The sequence below is a fragment of the Mya arenaria genome, chromosome 14, assembly GCF_026914265.1.
Source record: "Mya arenaria isolate MELC-2E11 chromosome 14, ASM2691426v1".
Classification (NCBI taxonomy): Eukaryota; Metazoa; Mollusca; class Bivalvia; order Myida; family Myidae; genus Mya; species Mya arenaria.
Genome location: NC_069135.1, coordinates 64078591 through 64086552, shown reverse-complemented (window position 1 = coordinate 64086552; position 7962 = coordinate 64078591).

Below are 7962 nucleotides of genomic sequence, written 5' to 3'. Positions count from 1 at the left end.
CGAAAATTGCTCTAGTTTAGCAGTAGCAAAAGTAGCTGACTGTGTTCAGGTATACTGTGATGCTAGCTCTACCGGTTACGGTGGTTACCTTGAGGGTTGTGATGATAGTACGGTAATGCGTTCATGGTCAGTAGAGGAAGCTCTTTTGAGCTCTACATGGCGTGAGCTGGAGGCAATTCACCGAGTAGTACGTAGTGAATCCACTTTGCTGGAAGGCAACACAGTAATGGTAAACACAGACAATAAAAATGTTGTTCAGATCATTTCTAACGGTAGTAAGAAGCCTTACTTGCAAGAAGTTGCTTTGTAACTAAATGATTTTTGTTTAAAAAATGATATCAATATTATGTCCATGTGGATACCACGTTCTGATAATGTTCAGGCAGACGAATTGAGCAGAAATGGCGATTGCGACGATTGGTCAGTTTGTGATTTGATTTTCAGGTCATTGGACGCTTCCTGGGGTCCACACACATGCGATAGGTTCGCTACAGATTATAACGCAAAGTGCGCATGTTTTAATTCCAGGTATTGGTGTCCAGGTACGTCCGGTGTTGATGCGTTTGACAGGATTGGTCCATTGGAAATAGCTGGCTTGTTCCGCCACCCGCATTGATATGTAAATGTATTCGAAAGATTGAAAAAGAGAAATGTACATTTACATTAATTATGCCCACATGGCGTAGCGCGCCTTTTTGGCCATTGATTTTTGCAGGTGACAGGGTCGCGTTCACTTTATGAATGATATTAGATTTTTTCAGCCAGGAATACTTACGAAGCCAGGTCGGGGCAAGAACGGCATATTTAATGGCAGACCGTTTAAGTTCGGTTTATAGCATTAAAGTGCAGATTCTGATTTATGTGTTCTATCTTCATGGCTGCGCATCGAGCAGGCCATAGAGGCGGAAGTTGTCGGTGGTGACGTAGACAGAAGCCAGTTTGGGGAATTACCGAAGAAGAGGGCCACCATGATTACGGGGAGTAAAAGTGACAATACCATTCATATTTTAAAAAGTGGGAACAATTTATCATGCCGAAGGGCGGTTCGGCTTTACCAGCATCTCCAATATATGTAGCTTTATATGTGACTGATTTAATTGACAGAAGATTTTCCGCCAGTGTAATTTCCGCAACAGTATACGCTATTAAGTGGGCGCATAATTTGTGCAACTATTCAGATCCTACGGATAATATGTTTATAAAAAACCTTTTAGAGACTGCTAAACGTTGGTGTTCAAAACCTACAGTTAAAAAAGAGCCAGTTACGTCAGAAATGTTGATACAATTGTGCAACAACCATTTGAACGACAATGATTTGCTTGTTGTAAGAGATTTGTGTATGATTGTTTTGTCTTTTGCTGGATTTTACGTTATGATGAATTAAGAAATTTGCGATGTAACGATGTTAAGCTTTTTTATTCATATTTTTCTTTGAGTTTGAGAAAGAGTTAAACAGACCAATATAGATTTGGTAAAGAAGTTTTGATATCAAAAGGAAGCTCTGTTGCTTGTCCATACATTTTGTTACAGAAATATCTTAATTTATCCGAGCAAAATACATCTTTAGATAAATATTTGTTTCGACCATGTTTTCGATCTCATTCTAGTTGTAAATTGATATACAAAGACAAACCGCTCAATTACACTAGAGCTCGAGAATGTTTAGTCAGTAGGCTTAAAGAAGTTGCAGGAAACTTAGAGCTTGGTTTGCATTCATTACGTTCAGGTGGTGCCACAGTGGCAGCAAATTCTGGAGTCTCTGATCGTTGTCTGATGAGACATGGTCGCTGGAAATGCGAGTCTAGTAAAGATGGATATATCCCCGATTCTGTTAAGAAGAGACTGGAAGCGTCTCGATCTTTGGACTTGTAAATCTTTGGACTTGTAAATCTTATATCATAAACGCACCCAGCCCGTTCTTTTTATTTTCTACAATTACACGTCTGGTAAAAGCAATTTGCTTGTTGTTTTTCTATGAAAAGTTATATATATTAAGTAAAGCTTAGACGTGTATTTACGAGCGTTTCGTAGAATAGCGAAGTAAAAATTGTCTAATGCGGTACTGGTTTATATTGATTGGTTTATGCACGAGATTTTCGTGCAGTATTATATTGGATAATTTGGTCATTCTACCTGAGGATTACATACCGTTCATATCGAATTTTCCAAGAAATATTTTATAAAATGTTATTGATTTTTCTTATGTGAAATTGATCATGTTTATTTGTTGAATTATTTTTCATTGGTTTGGTTAAGATATTCAGTAGATGAGGCCCGACATTGTGACTCGTAACCTTTCACCGGCAGAAAGGGACAAATGGGTACACGTTTCCAGAGCGAATTTTTTCATTATGTTTTTATCTCTGGTTTTTCGTGGGCGATTCGAGTCACAGCTGAATATCATTTTGTAGGGTACTGTAACTGGCTCTGTATGTCTCATGGATACTGTTATATTCATATTCATTGTATATGGTACCATGCCGGCTAAGTTCACAATTACACGTCTGGTAAAAGCAATTTGCTTGTTGTTTTTCTATGAAAAGTTATATATATTAAGTAAAGCTTAGACATGTTAATCATTGCCAACTTTGGAGCTTATCAGGGCAACGACGGTCTCTATTGATTACTCCTCTCAGTGCAATAGTAGCGTTAAGATACGCTAGTTTAGCACTTATTTATCTACTGGACGCAGTGTAAGATTAAGGCAGATAAGAAATACAGAATTTTTGAGGGTCATAAAGTTGACCCGTCCTTTTATTATAAGTTGCGATAAAAAATTTCAGTTTTGGACGATTTTAGATTTAGCCATAATAAGGTAGAGCTGTTCTATAGGGGAACGTTAGTTGATAAACTACTGAAATATCAAATCATATCTGATTAACTTACTTCTTTTACAAATTACATTTCGTGTCTTTTTGTTGAAATATATACTTGAACGTTTATCAAGACATTTAATACGGGCCGTTTCCACACCTTTATTTTAACAGTTTGGTATTTTTCTAATAGCAGTGTAACACAAAATTGGGTGTGTAATTTCGGATAGAAACAGCTAAAAGGAAATATTAACTGCAGTTTCTATCATTTAGTACCGGTCTTTAACGATACAAGTCAAGTAAAATGTCATTAATGTTGTATTGACAATAAGACAGGTATACCCTTTTATTCCATAACAACACGTTGGTTTAATGGCATTTTGACACGTTATGAAAACCTAGTGCAATCGTTACTAAAAATATGCTGACAAATTTTCATGTAAGACATTTCTTGCCTAATCAAAATAATTACACTTACGCTAAATTTATAAACGTGTTTGGTTGAGTGCAAAATGGTAGACCAAAACGTTTACCATTAAGAACTAGAACTTAAGCAATACTAATGAACATGTTAACTCGATGTAGATATGTAAATTATTATCTTTGAATACCCTTATTTATTATGTTTCATAGCCCATATGTATTTCCAAAATTGCCAATGAAACTTGAAACATTAATATTAAATATAAGAAAAGAGTTACGTATTAACTGTCTGTAATAGTGAATAATTTTTGCTAAATATATTACTTCCTTTTTGTTTTACACAAAAACAATATATGACATTTCTTAAGTACTAATGTACTAATGTTACTAATGAATTATCGAGTATCATACATAATTTCAATTAAATAATAGTGATAAAAGGGAAAAAAATCGAAATAGTTATGGAATAATTTTATTGCTATAAATGACAAACATCGTTGCAAATGTCATACCCAGTGTCATAACCTTGCCGATGGATTATTCCTATACTGCTGTGAATACGCCGCGGGGTGGGCCATAAAACCATTATCGTACAGTTGAATACACAATTTCTGGGCATCGATTTTCTACAAAATTTACATAAATGTTCAAAAACGGACCAAAAGATATTTAAAAAATCATTATTTCGAAAAGTGCATTTGAAAGAGAAAACGATTCTGCATCGTAATCCGCTGAAAGCTAAACGATCGGATGACTATAATAACTTTAAATAGCAAAACTTTTTTTTTTACCTCCTTCTTATTTCAATGTAACTTTTAATGACCAACAAAACCCTTAAAAAGGACCAAAATGTAAAAATTATACACTTAATACAAAAAAATATTCTTCAAGGGCAAGAATTATCCTAACATATATGTAGGAAGTAAGTTGATCTGTTGAAAGACTAAGTCGTGAGAACTGTTTAACCATATTTTCCCTATATAACTCTATAGGCCGATTCAGCAGATTTCTCCAAAGTTGGCAATGCATACTATTTTTCGTTCTTGAAATCAAACTCTCTTTTCTGTTGTTTTTTAAGATATTCAAAGTCATAGTTGATTATTGTGGACATTGTTACCGGGCCTATCGATACCAGGATTTCTTTAGAGAATGTTATATTTACCAGTATCGTCTATGACGAAACAGCCGATATCGACCTAATCAGGTATCATAAACTGAGATACCGGATTTTCCCAATATCGATACCGGGTACCGGGTTAAATCACCACCCGAAAAAATACTATTTTATACTTAACTTTTGTTGACTGTTGAAGAAAGTCCTTTCCGATAGTTATTCGAATATCTTAAGAACACAAATCATTACTTTCAAATGTGGCTGTATTATTTAAATAGTTGCATTTTGGATAGTCAACGATTTTCAGGCGTCTTCAAAAACGAAAGTAGTAACTCTTTTTAAAAGTATTTAATATTTTCGAGCATCTAGGACCACAAGGCTTCAGAAAAGGATAAATAATTCGCAAATCTGACGCAGTTGTATATAAGATCACTGTTTTAGATTGCACACAACGTCACAAGTGAAAACACCGATGTAATACTTGAAATCAGGTAACATCTTGCAATGTTATTTTCTTGAATAATCTACAATATTAAATTAATGAGCAATAATATCATGACTTGTATGTATCCCAACTTTATTTCTCCCCAGCAGATGTTATACGGTGGAAATCTCCAACTGGTGATTCCTCCAACTTCTGTGATGACCAACTTCTGTGATCTCCAATTGGTGGCTTTTATCAATGGAAATTGACTGTGGAATTCTCCAATTGGAATTTTTCCCAATTGGAGAGCCGCTTTTACAAAACCATAATTTTTGATTATTTATTAGATTTTAATTATGTTTATGAATCTAGTACTACAGACATACATAGAAATGTAATTTTCTGTTCCAAATTGTAATATTTGATTTTTTTCAAATTGCTGATTTTTTCCCCCGTTTCGGCTCATATGGAAAATTCTCCAATTGAAGTTTGCCAAAACCCCGCTGGGGACCTAAAATCCAATTGGTGGCCAACGGGAGAAATCAATTTTGGAATTAAAATTTTCATATTTCTTAAAACTTTTTTTTTAATTTTACTTAAAATATTTCTTATTTAATGGGCAAACTTTCTATGTGTCGCTTTTGAAGTTGATATCTAAGATAACAAAAAATCTAAGTTTGCAAGTAAACTGGATTTGCAAACTTATACCGGATGCTGTTTGTTGCTAATCAAGTTCTTACCAAGGTATGGCCCTTATTCGTTTTATGGCCACAATAATTATTAAATTGGAAACACTTGCGGATCCTTGGACGTTCCAACGTCCTTATACCATCACTAACCTACCACTAAACCATCCAAACGACCATCTTTGGAATACACAAACAACAATATTTTTATTTCAGACTGAAAGTGGTTAAAATATTTTAAGACGATCCAATACCCAAAATAGTTCGGAGCCTATTTATTCGTTTCTGGTGAAGCCGGGCTGCACGTTCTTATTTTTGACCCCAAGTTCAGGTCCATATAGATAGATGCCAATAGTCTTCATTAGATTTTGGTGTTGACCACATATAAACATAACAATGTCCACTGATATAAAAGTATCTGCAATCGGCATATTATGACTGCCCCAGGTGCGCATTTACTAACATTAAATCCTGGCACCGCCCCTCAGAAACGCAAACATTATTTTATACTTACTTTTGTCGACTGTTGAAAGCTAGTCCTTTCGATAGTTACCCGAATATCTTAAGTACACAACTCATTACTTTATTATGTGGTTGTCGCCAATGATTTTGATATTCGCTGTTTGGAGAGAAAGTGTCAACGAATTTCATGTGACTTCATAAACGAAAGTAGTATTAAACTTCTTTGATAAAAAATTAGGGAGATTATCATGGGTGGTACTATAACGCGGTATCCGGTACCCTGATAAAGTTTATACCGGACTGCGTGATCAATCAGATCAGATAATCAATTCCGGTATCACATGGTCCGTTATATATTGCCAAATGAAGTAATGGTTATCGTATAACGATCGCTGATTTAATAGGCATATTTTAAGGTTTAAGCACCACCCGTTAACCATCATGAATCCACTGATACATTTAAGTGTTTATTTGACTTATGCATGCTTGTTCTATAGAGAAGTATACTTATTAGCATACCAAATAAGACCGACCCGATATAAACAATAAATGATGGATTTTGTTGTTGTTTTAAGTCGCATTCGAATTAAATGATATCAATACGAGTATTTGCGTTAAGCGTTTTGCTGTGCCATATTCCTTCCACGGTTATGCGATTATACCTACCTTCTTTGCTAATAAATACACATTTTGTCTAGGTATTATTATTTTTCATGTGATACATTTTATACTTAAATTCATTTCTCATTAATTGCCAGAATTTGTCAAGGTAAATTTATCTTGATGCGCTTCATTTACCAGATGATACAAATGCAAGAAAAAAAGAAAATTGTCTAAAATGCACAGCTAACGACAGATGTATCTTTACGCGGGTGGATACCCGGGTCACACTAAATCGTTCTAGTTTAGAACAAAATTCGATATAGGTTGAAAAACACACCCAAAACTCCACATTTCGGAATAGAAATTTTTAAAATGATCCTGTGGGAGTACCCACATTCCAATACTTTAAATCATATAAAATTGGGTTCTAAGAGAATGGTGCAGTTCAAACAGTAATATTCCTAAGTTACGCCAAATCTAACTTCAAATCCACGATCTGACCATGCTCTAGCATTTTTAGCGTATTTTTCCAATTCGAAATTTACTGTGTTGTTTACCACGGTAAATGTAGCTGTACTAATCATATGACTTTCACACGCTAAATATACAAACTATAAACTGGAAATCAGTACGTGCTATTTTTATGGGGATAAACAAAGCTGGGACCGCGTGGAAATATTATTTTAATCATGTAAAATGATTTTAAAAATTATCGGCCCCATACTAGCTCGTTTTGACAATTCTATGCTTGGCTATTAAACGTAATGTATTTGCCGATTTTGAAACTATCTGGTTGTTGCTCTTTTATTGAAATGATGAAAAGACATTGTATGCTAGTCCTGGAGGCCGTTGGTTTTGACTGTTTTCATATCCCTATATACCCGAACACAGTTGGTACACAGGAACTTATTGCAGACGGGACAGAATGCATCGGGAAGGATATTCGTCCAATCTGCTGCCAAGGCATGCTGAACGCGAGGCCAGAAACTGGTCGTGCAGCCTGGGTGCCTTCTTTCCGGGGACTGCATCCACCCCGAATATGCAATTACAATTGTTAGATATACATCTGCATAGGCTTTACAAAGTAATGTAGGACATGATTTGAATCGAACTCGTCGCCACTTTTATCCGTCCGGCCTGCTCCCATGACTTTGCCATTCACTTTATATGTCATTTCGAAGTAATTGGTCACTATTAAAATCATTAGAAGATGACGTGTTGCTTATCATATCGGTTTATGTCCAGTCCATAACATGATTTTCATGATTTGTTTTTAAAAGATCTTTGCATTGTTACTATTATTTTATAACGACGCATTACACACCATACGTGAGTTATTGGCCTCAATTTCTACGCGTGCCTCTGAAAATTGTAAGTTTTGCTATTTAAGCCTTACTTTTAACAGAGTTTTTTGTTCAGTCCATAATTGTCATGCAA